Source organism: Euprymna scolopes, chromosome 29 (assembly GCF_053919585.1).
Source record: "Euprymna scolopes isolate OS-2025 chromosome 29, ASM5391958v1, whole genome shotgun sequence".
Lineage (NCBI taxonomy): Eukaryota > Metazoa > Mollusca > Cephalopoda > Sepiida > Sepiolidae > Euprymna > Euprymna scolopes.
The window spans coordinates 13,137,348-13,149,533 of NC_136510.1; the positions used below are offsets into that span (position 1 = coordinate 13,137,348).

The following is a 12,186-nucleotide window of genomic DNA, read 5'->3' on the forward strand; positions in this document are numbered from 1 at the left end:
TACGAGTTAAATATTTTTAAATTTGAAAAAATCTATCAAAATTTTTCTATTGGTTCAATTTTTTGCGAGATTTTCAAGGTCACTGTGAAGTTTTATGCTCTTTCCAATAAACCAAATATAATATTTTAGACAAACGTTTTTTTTTACACCCCCCCCACATTTTGAAATGTCTATTTAAATTTAAATAATTGATTTATGTACCAAAGCTTTATATATCACAAATTGAAGATAAAAAAAAATCAATAAATAAAATATTAAAATTTAAAACAAAAAAAAGAAGTGTTTTTTGTAAATTTACCTGTGAAGTCTAAAGTGTAAAACCCTTTTTTTAAAAACCACGTTGATTTTTTTTAATTGGAAGCCTATGTTCTGCTTATATTGACATGGACGATGACGACAATTTTTTCTATTTCATTCAATGTTTTCTTTTTTTAGATATTAAAAAAAAAAATTCACTCGATAAAAAGAATGAAAATATAATAAATAAAAAATTTATGTATTTCTTTGAGAAAAGAAAAAAATTCCTGAAGGTTTTTTTTTTTTAAGGCAAAATCTTATAAGTAAAGTTTGACTTTTTAAACTATGGGAACACATTTCTTCTGGCAAAAGGCTAGACGACTAACACGAACGTGTGGTTTTTACTGCCTTTCTGTCCACCTGTAAGTAAACAACGACAAATGGCGACTTCCGGTTTTTCGCTAAAGATGCAAAAATCGTTGCGTCATGGCGCTTTTTTCAAACAGTCGTTTAAAAAATTCTTTTATTTAAAAAATAAATGGAATTTAAAATATAAATATGGATAAATTCTGAACAATGAAGAATCGAACTAAACATTCAATAGTATTTTTATAGGTAAGTGATTTTTTCGAATTTATATCGATTTTTTGTAACCAAAGTAAGTAAAATTCCGTTGATTTTCTTCAAATCTTTTTTAAAGAAAACCAATTTAAAAAAACAAAACAAATATTGCATAATTTGCTATTGAACCTGTTATTTTTTTTAAATTTTGGTCTTTGCTTCTTTAATTAAAAAAATCAGAGTTTCAATTACATTTTTCAAGTAGTTATAAGCTTGTAAAAATAAGAGGTCGAATTATTCAATTTTTTTCACACATTCTTAAGCCTGGTTTCTGACACTGCTAGTGCAGTACAGTCTTCAGGTACTTTGATATGGTCGTGACAGGAAAATGTTAAATATCCAAATCTATGACAGGTAGCATTTATTTCTGGGTGTCGTTTTCAACAGAATTCCCTTTCGGTGCTAGTGCATTTACTGATCCGCGCTATTTTTTAAATCGTATTTCAAAGTTTAATTAAAGTTTTATGATATTTTTTTGGGTAGTTGTACAGTTTAGTCAAGACATTAAAAAATGAAAATATCGAAAAAAAAGTTTAAATTGTATGTATGCATTATAGAACGAAGTCCTCCGAAAAAAAAATTTCATTTAATTTCATCAAGTAGTTTTTTTTTTTTTTACAGCGGAAAAACACGTTTTTATGAGAGCGCGTTGAAGGCAGCCATATTGGATTTTCCAAAATTTTTGTTTGAATTTTAGAAATGCCAAAGGGAGATAATTCCAGTTAAAGCGCTGACACCCCTCCCCATCTTTATTAATAGCCTTTCTTCCTAAAAATCAAACATTTTGCTCGGTATCATAACAAATTGTTTTTTCGCTGTAAAAAGAACTACTTGATGAAATTAAGTGAAAGTTTTTTCGGAGAACTTCGTTCCATAACGCATACATACAATTTAAACTTTTTTCGATATTTTAATTTTTTAATGTCTTGACTAAACTGTACAAGCGCCGTTTTTTTATTCAATTGTAAGGTTAAAGTATAGAATAGATACAAAACATCCTCCCCTCCCCATATTAAGAATGGCTTTTTAAATAATAACGTTATTATTTCAGCACGGATCAATAAGTGCACTACTAGTGCACTTATTGATGTAAAGTTGTTTTATGATGAGAGGAGGTGAAAGACCAATCGCTGCTTGCACGGACCCCCCCCCCTCCGCCCTGACCGTTTTGTTTCATCAAGCAATGGTTAGCAGAACAGAAGAATAAGGAAAAGAAAAGGAGGTACTAGTGAAAAGGAGGTACTAGTGCAGTGCACTAGTACCTCCTTTTCTTTTCCTTATTCTTCTGTTCTGCTAACCATTGCTTGATGAAACAAAACGGTCAGGGCGGAGGGGGGGGTCCTTGCAAGCAGCGATTGGTCTTTCGCCTCCTCTCATCATAAAACCACTTTACAATGTCCGACCAAAATGGATCTAATGAAATATTTTTCTCGTACACTTTGATCTAAAAATAGACCTTATGAAATGATTCCCTCTAAATGTTTGTTTGGAAGGGGGGGGGGGGCTCTCATACACTGTGATTCCAAAAAATAAAAATTACGAAACTAACGGCTTAGGATGGACTCACGGCGAAGTCACCACTTAAAGGAATGTAAGATCGGTAGGATAACCAATTTATAATCGGGATTTATCATTTTATAGGACCAAGGTTGCGTGTGTCGCAATTTTAGTGAAGTCGAGAGTAAAAATGTATCTGCGGGACCATTAAAGGTAAATTTAATGGGATCGCCAATTAATAAAAAGGTTTCATTAATCAACATCCCTACATAAAGGAATAAAAATGAAATCCGGAAAATAACGACACTCAACAAAGAACACAAAATTGCAGTATTAACAATTGTTGGGGACTTGCATAAATCACTTGAAACAAAAATAAATAAATAAATAAATAACAATAATAACAACAACAACAACAACAACAACAACAATAAAAACAAAAAAAAAACACTACCAAATAATGTAAAATAAACTTTTGTTTATTTTCGTTAAAAGAGAAGAAATTACTTTTTAGTGTGCGTCAAGGTGGCAATCTGTATGAAAGAAGGAAGGGGGGAAGTAGGTGAAGACTTGAGAGCGTGAGAGAAAAATTTCGACTACGTGTTGGGGCGAAGTGAGAGAAAGAGAAAGTCAAGCAATGCTCTTTGACGTGCGAAAAAAGCTGTCACTTCAACTACCGAATTTCACACGACGAGCGTTGCTGTTGGTGTCGGTTACCGCTTTCTCTGGCGAGAGAAGTTCTTCGTGCCTTTTATATTTCTTTAGCGGCTCCTAGAGGCTTGCAAAAATAAGTTTTTTTTTAAATCGAGCCCTGATTGGTCAAAAATGCATATTTTTGACAAAAAAAAAATGTGCTTTTAGTCACGTCGGCCATTTCTCAAGCGTCCTGCTTTTTTACCCAAGAGGTTTGGTGTGGGTGAATGCTGTAATTTCCACGCAAATAAATTTATACATTTTAATGTGCGTGTGTGTCTTAGAAAAGTAAAATAAGAAACAGTACACATGAAATAAACAACATTTATTTACGTGTTAGGAATATCAATTTAAATTGTTCCAACGTAAGAGTTTTCTTGTGTTGAATATCCACGATGAAAGATTAATGAAGTGAGGATTATTGTGAGAATAGCATGAGGCTTGGAATTAGATTTTTGTATAATAAGTGTGCCACACGCGGGCTTAAAAGTCAATGTGGCTATTTTGGAGAAAAACAGTTCCTAAATCATATAAGCGAGTGTGTGTGTGTGTGTGTGTGTGTGTGTGTGTGTGTGTGTGTGTGTGTGTGTGTGTGTGTGTGTGTGTGCACGCGCGCGCGCGTGCGATCGTGTTCATCTCATAAGAACAGTAGTTCGAAATAAGAATATTCAAAAGGAGGTTTGAGTCCTCGTTATATGTGGTAACTTTCCATGCTGAGTATTGAAGAAAGAACTTGTTTTTCTGTGGCATTCTTGGCGGTGCTGTTTTTTTTTTTTGTTGTTTTTTTTTACACAGGAATCACCACTTATCAAGGCTCGGAGGCCACTCGAAGATAAGGGTTAATGGGTATACGTTAGTCGATGTGATTATAGCGTAGTAAACATAAGTAGTGGGAATTTTGTAAATTGGATTACTTAGGAAGACAGTTCATCATGAACTTGTTTACATTGGACTTGAAGACAGTTAGATTGTAGTCAGTTGGAAAGCAAGCAATCGTGTGCAGTTTTAAGAAAGAAGCTTTGTTCATGGAATCTACATTTAGGTTTAGGCACAGATAAAGAGTGGGGGGAATTATTGATAGTGGTTTTGGCTAGACGAGTGTTTTTCATGAAAGTTTGGCAAGGGGGGGGCTCTAAATAAACAGAGTCTCCTGGAGCACGTGCTGCAGTTGAGAATTTGGTAGGGAAGACTGATTTGATTTTGGTGGGTAAATCTATATATACAGGCTTTCTCGAACGTTCCAGCCTGTTCACTGTATTTCTACATGAGGGAGCGTAACATAGTTCCTTTGGTTTTATGTGTGCGGTGGTCGCATCCCGACGTCATGTACGTACGCGTTCTTCATATGCTTAGGTGTTAAAGCGGGGATCGCTATGAAATGTTCCTGTCGAGGATTTATTCCGGTTGGCCATTGCAGTTGCTAGAGGCATTTAATAGTTGTTCTACTCATATGTGACAATTGTTAGAATATATGTAATTTTAATTCACAGCTCATGTATTAAACACATATTCCAAACATATACAGTATCAAAATAGAAGATTAAAACCAAAATTACGATTACCATATTAATTTGCATAATTATGAAAAGGGAGGAGCTTAGTGGAGAGAAGCAGAAGACAGTGGAAATACGAAACTGCAGGCACCACATGGTTTAGCATTGTTGTCGACCTAATTAAGAAGAACTCTTTTCATTTGGACTGATTCTTCTGTTGGAAGCGACAAATTAAGGATTTTTTTTTTTTTTTTTTGGATCTGTTTACATGAATAACACATTTATAATACAAAATTATGATTTTTAAAAATAGAGGACGAAAACCTAAAAGCCCGGCATTTCGTCTGTCTTATGCAGGCTTTTTCAAGAGTGAAACAGCTAAAAACAGCCCTTGGTGGAAGGGGTAAATTATTTTAGTAGTATATATGCTAAAGGAGAGAGCAACATATTTAAATTTATCTAAATTAGAAAAATACATTAGTGAGTATATATATATATATATATATATATATATATGATGATTGCAACGTCTTGTTAGACGAGTGCCACTCCCTCAGACATTTAAAATCCATGATTCCAAATGTCTGAGGGAGTATCTATACAAATATGATGTTACAGAGTCTTAGCTTTGTATGACAGCTAAGTCTCTCTCTCGGTTCAAAATGTTGAGATCCAGCAACAAGCAAGAGCAAGATAGCCAGCAACAAATTAAACTGCAGACCAGCTTAATGCGGGTACTGGTCTCCCGCTTTATGTTTTTTTTAAATTAGAGATTTGCCTTCACCACGGCTTACGGGAGCCCTCTCTACCCCAATACACATATACACACACACACACAAATATACATGGTGCTAGTTGGCCGTTGACCCAGAAAAAGACCCAGAATATATATATATATATACACACACACTAGCAAAAGTATCCGTCATTGACTGGGTTCAAAAACAGCCTACAGAAAATGGACTCTGATTTATGAAAGTATGATAGCTTATGAAAAGGAAGGGCTGTAAAGAGATAGCTTTGAATTTGGGGGTATCAAAACCAAAGCAAAATTTGATGAAAATAAAAATAAAATAGATAAACCCCATAATTTATTATACCATACCTGTTCACACTGAAACACTTATCACAATATTCTGTGGATCTATATTAAAAAACTTTGTTAAACTTTGTGACATATTTCCATTCTATGGAGGACAGGCGCGGACGAACACCCCATAATTTTATTATACCATATTTCTTCAAACTGAAACATAATTATCAAATTATACTTACGCAGATAGATATGAAAAGTCTTTATTAAAGTTTTGCCTATTTCCATTCTATAGAGGCCAGGCGTGAACGCAGACCCCACAATTTTATTATACCATCCCTATCTAAGTTAAAACATACTTATCAAAGTATTATTATGTACATCTATATCAAAAACACTTGTAAACGTTTTTTTTTTAAATTTTTATTTCCATACTTTGTGGACTAGGCGCGTACGTAGACCCCACAATTTTAATGAATCATCATTATGCCAGATCAAACATACCCATTCCTGTGTCTCGATACATCTTCTATCATTATATGTGATCAGTTTTCTATAATAGTCAACCATATAGGAGCCTATTCGTGACCAGACACACACACAGACGTTCAGCTTTATATATATATATATATATATATATATATATATATATATATATATATATATATATATATATAATGTATTCGAATTTTCAATACATATAAAAAAAAATAAATAAATGTGGGTGGGTGTCATGATAAACCGGTGTCACACACAGTGAGGAGGGTCAAAGAGGATGGAAAGACCGAGAAGAGAAAGCACTAACTAGACCTCTGCTGAATAAGTGCAAAGATGACTATGACCTTGGGGAGGCTTATTGCCACTCAAATTCCAGTAAACACCAATGGTCGCTGCCAACAAAAAATCAATGGTAAGCACCTGTTGCGATGATGCAAATTCTTATTCAAAGGTTATCTAAAGAGGTGGTCAGTACTGAAAGTCTGGGAAGACTTGTTGTCACACAGACTCCAGAGAACACCACAAGAGATGATGATGGCCTCTGTGAATACTCCTAGTGAGTAAATAATAATAAAGGTATTCTAGAAATTTCTAGAAATCAATGGTAAGCAGCTGTTGCGATAATGCAAATTCTTTTGCAAAGGATATCAAAAGAGTAATGAAAATCTGGGAAGACTTGTTCTCACTCAGACTCCAGAGAACACCACTCCTAGTGAGTAAATAATAATAAAAGATATTTAGTTATAGAAGCGGAAAACAGTGAAAATACGCAACTGTAGGCACCACGTGGTTTAACATTGTTGTCGGCCTAATTAACTAGAACTCTTTTTACTTGGGTGAAATTCTTCTGTTGAAAATGGTAAATTAAGAATTTTTATCTTTGGATTTGTTTATGTGAATGTCACATTTATAATATTTAGTAGAAGATGTACCCAGCGTTGCCCGGTATAAAACGTAATAATAAAAAAAAAAAAGAAAAAAAAACTCGAGCTGAGATCGAAACCATCACCTAAAGATAGTGAGTTAAGTCCGGTAGCCATTAGGCCAGTTTGACATGGGCTGCAAAAAGTGTCTTCAAACCTACTTATTCTTAACATAATGTGGATAATTCGTGCATGCAAAGTCGTGAAACAGTTAACAAACAGATAAAAGTCTGACTCCCCCAAGTACCAATTTTTCAATTTTTATTCCTTAGAAGCCCTTTTTTTCTAAATTAAAACTGATTAAAAAGTTTTCCACATGTCTGAATACTCTATATATCAAATTTCAAGTCTGTAGTATCGTTGTATCAGTTTATATGCAGACACTGTCGCAAGAAACAATTGACAAAGAATAACGACTCACTTTTTTTCCATTGAAACAACAGACATTTATTTCCAGGATATTTCCCAAAACTGTCGCTTTCAGCCCATGCGTGTAACACGTTTATCTCTGTCCTCTCTCTAATATGATCATCGATCTGTACACACCTTCTTTTTATAATCTTTTTCCTTTTTTCTTGCCGTGATGTCACCTCACACACAGCTCGGTCATTTACATTCAGTTTCCATAAGTGCATTCGCGTTCTGTTACAACAGGTGACCCTAATGTTCCTTAATGTTTCATTTATTTCCATTTTAAAATGCATGCACGTCCATTTAATATTCAGTATCTTCCTTTCTTCGCTATAATGTAACTTTTATAAATAACTTATATTGATTATCTGCCTGGTTGTTGGCAATGCCAAAGGCACTATCGTCATCCAAAACATCGCTACTAAGACCAGAGACCACACCTCATAATGTGATGAGGACACTGGGCAAAGATGATGGGTGTTCTGATAGCAAATACCATCAAATTAATAAAGATAAAAGCAATGATAAAAAAGAATACCTGAGAAGAATATCACCTTGAAAAGAAAGTATACAGAAGAACTCAAAAACGTGGATCAGAAAAACTGGAGACTAATGATTATGCATATACAGTGCACTACTCCCTGGTGGGGGAAGGATATGAGGTGTCTACTTATATTGAGTCACTGTTCATATTTACGGTGCATCAGCTCTTTTGAGATGGTTTATAAGAACAAAGCAAAATATATCTTTTTATCTTGTCTCAGCATCTCTTGATCGTGTCGGCTCCCCCTGGAACAAAAGCTAGTAACAACAACGCAAATTTCATTTCTCTGAACAATTGGAACTTTATTCGTTTCATGGTCAAAGTCGTGCCTCTGTTCTTTGTCTATCCTTAGAAGGAGGGTGGGAATTTCTCTGTCAACTCATCTGTCATACATTGCTACCTCTCGCTGCTTTCACAAGAAATTTCTCAGAATAACTGACAACTGTCGACTCTAAACTTAAACTAAATTCTAACTGACTGATGTGCGTTTTTATATATTTTAGGGGTAGAGGAAGGATATGGGTCCCTACGTCACTGACACGTCATTATGCACAAAACACTCGTCCTTGTCAAGGTTGTTCCAGTTTTAAGCTGGAGTCAACCAGTTTAATTTTGTTTGACCCCTTGATCCCGTCTGCACTAGAAAGCCTGTTTAACCTCTGTCGGCTTGCTCTTCATTACAATCCGAAGAAAGGAAAGAGGAAGTGGCTTGTAAATAAATATAAAGTCATACTTTAATAAAAAAAAAACAATACAATTAAAAAACGTTTGCACACTAATTCTAAAATATACTGACCAATCCCATGTTCATTACTGTGTCCTAAAATAACTGCCCTACCTTGCTTAACAACACCACTTCAGCCTTCATTTGTGAACAAATTCCAATCCTTTTTTTCTCTCCTACTTCCTAGCACATGCGGGCAGGGCAGGAGCGGGGTCGACTATACTATCACACTGATAGCAAACGCCTTCAACTTAATAAAGGTGAAAGCAATGATAAAAAAGAATACCGTTGAAGAATATCACCTTAAAACTAAATTACAAAAAAAAAAATCTTTCGTAAGACACTCTGGATTTTTAGTAAACTGCACAAAATAAGAACTCAATAACGTGGATCAGAAAAACAGGAAACTAATGACTATGGACATGTAGTGCACTACTCTCGAAGTAAGATGTTGACTGACTCTATTGTTGTATTGTGGGATGTATAACAAGTGTATATAGTGTGTTCATGCACGTCTAATCTATATAAATATACATGTGCATGAAACTGATGCTCGTATCATCTAGTGGTTATATATGTTCCTTGTAGGTGTGGGTGTGTGTGTTTACATGTATTCATACAGAAATCACATAAAATGGACAAGGTACCAGTCATTAGTTTGGGACAGGTTCGACAAACATGACACATAAGCACATCTATAGCCCTTGAGCCCCTGGAGGGGCATAGGCCATCTACAACTTTTGTAGATGTTTTTGTAGCAAGGAGTTCTTTTTACAGCGTGAGGGTGCTGGCCACACGCCCAACCTTCCCAGAGAGTACATACAGCACCTAGTCTTCCCAAATGGTCACCTATCTGGTACTGGCCAGGCTCAATGTTGCTTAACTCCGGTGATCTGGTGAGTACATAGTGGCTGTTTAATAACGGACTACTAACCTTAGATTGTGGCTCCCTTCATCTCTTGGATACTGATTTCCTGTTCATTACTCTGTCTTAAAATAACAGCCCTACCTTGCTTAACAATGCCACTTCAGTCTTCATTTGTTAAGAAATTCCTATTATTTTTTTTCTCTCTAGTATCTAGCACATGCGAGCAGGCGGGAGGAGGGGGCAGCCGACTACAGTATTACATTGATAGCAGACGCCATCAAATTAATAAAGATGAAAGCAATGATAAAAAAAAGAACATCCGAGAAGAATATCACTTTGAAACAAAATTATATAGAAGAAACCTTTGGTAAGACACTCTGGACTCTTCGTAAACTGCACAAAATAAGAACTCAAGAACGTGGATTAGAAAAACAGGAAACTGATACTGGCCAGGCTCAACGTTGCTTAACTTCGGTGATCTGGCGAGAACCAGTGTGTCAACGTGATTGTGCACATAAGCACATAATGGCTGTTTAATAACGGACTACTAACCTTAGATTGTGCAGATGCATTCACTTTTACTTGATTTTTCATTAATAAAACACTGTTCACATTAAGTTAGCACTTGCTAGTTAGTGACCCTAATATTTCTTAGTGTTTAATTTATTTCCATTTTGATATGCATGCACTTCCGCTTAATATTCTTCATTTTTTTTTTCTTTTGCCATTAGGTAACTTTGATAAACAATTTATATTAATTGTTGGTGTGGTTCTTAGCAATACTCAAAGACGATACCTTGTACATCATCATCATCATCATCATCATCATCATCATATGAATCCAAAGATTCTAATTATTGGCATTGGTTTTCCTGATATTTTTCTAGTCATAATTCTTTCTTATAAGACAGCGCTTATTTGCGGGAGGGACCACTAAGTGAAAATGATTTTTGTGGCACAAACTGGATTCGAACCTGTGACACTAGGTTGTCAGTCCGTGTTGTCAGCGACTTGACCATCGTTACCTCCAAATAATACAAATTATCAGTCCTCATTCAGAAACACAATAAGGCTTTTGCTTGAGATGAAAGATATTTTTTCAACATCTATAATATCAAAGACTACCATCCAACATAGGGAAATACTCCTTCCTGGACAATGCTGCAGGGCAGGAGTCCTTATTAACACAAGAATCCCTTTAGTTATAAATGGCTATTAGGTGATTGATTCTTTATGAAAGTTTGGGTGATATAGTCTCAAGGCAATTGGATAATTGTACATCTTGGACCACGTTGTTGTATAGTTGTATCTCAATCGTTTCATGCAGTAGTTCTTTTACTCAAGTTACTCAATCCGAAGATTCTATTGTTGGCATTGGTTTCCCCATATTTTTCTAGTCAGAATTATTTTTAGAAAGACCTCGGCTTCTTACAGGAGGGGCCACAAGAAGCTTGCCAACATCCTAAGTGAAAGTGATTTTTGTGGTGGGAACTGGATTCGAACTTGGAACACCCAGGTCGTAAGTCCGTCTCATTAACCACTTGACCACTATCATCAAACAAAGTCAGGGACCACACCACACCACACTTCCTCCTCCTCCTCCTCCTCCTCTTCTTCTTCTTCTTATTATTATTATTATTATTCTTATTCTTATTCTTATTCTTTTTCTTATTATTATTCACATCCTGATTAAGTGCCAAAATCTTTTGTCCTTGTGTAAACTAAAATTAAGTCTATAAATTTTATATCAAGATTCAATAAAAAGAATGGAAAAAAATAAGACACTATTTTAAGGATTTGTGCTTATCACCTCGTTAAGTCCTTTCTTCCTCAGCTTTAAAAAAAAAAAAAAAATCAATAAATCTTCAATTAAGGAAAGACAAATCATTTCTCACTGTTTATGGTCGAAGAAATATAAGGCACGTTCCAAAAGTAATGCCTCATAGTTTTTCATTCCGTCCAAATGGGTCATAGGAGACTGCAAATCGCATTATTATGATGACTGAACTTATGAATTCAATACCTGAAAGTTTCAGCTATCTTTTACAGATATTGACGGTTCGAGACTTCAAGAAAGCAACACCTGTCATGGATGTGCATCAGAAGCAGAGATGCATCATTGAATTCCTGGAAAAGTGTATTGATAATCGTGGGAACTATATATATAAATAAATTCTGGAGCACAAAAGGTCGCTCGTTTTAATAGTACCACTCCCGTCCTTGTAACACTTAAACATTTTAGTTTTTAAGCTTATAAGAAAAAAGGTCTTACTTTTTGGATAGACATCCGTAGTAATTCATTTGCAGTCATGATCACTCTTTTATTCCTGATTTTTTTCTTGCCCAAATCAAACGTGTCAAATGATGACGCGATTATTTTACTTCATAAAATTCACACTTCGTTTGTTAATCCTTCCAATCTTCATCCTGAGTGTCATTGACACATCTCAGTCAATCTAACTTCCAATCTTCATCCTGAGTGTCATTGGCACATCTCAGTCAACCTAACTTCCAATCTTCATCCTGAGTGTCATTGGCACATCTCAGTCAATCTAACTTCCAATCTTCATTCTGAGTGTCATTGGCATATCTCAGTCAATCTAACTTCCAATCTTCATCCTGAGTGTCATTGGCACATCTCAGT

The 12,186-nt window shown here is 35.2% G+C and overlaps 1 protein-coding gene across 4 annotated transcripts in view; it reads left to right on the plus strand.

Moving 5' to 3' along the window:
• The window catches only part of LOC145252493 (matrilin-1-like), a 55,105-nt gene that overhangs the window by 13,719 nt on the left and 29,200 nt on the right, over positions 1–12,186 (plus strand). The window contains exon 1 of one of the 4 annotated variants that reach the window (XM_080111932.1): positions 9,012–9,117. The exons of the other annotated variants lie outside the window; for them this stretch is intronic. The gene's annotated coding sequence lies outside the window, so the exon portion shown is untranslated. Of the gene's footprint in view, positions 1–9,011; positions 9,118–12,186 lie in introns of those variants that run through there. 4 annotated transcript variants of the gene reach the window in all.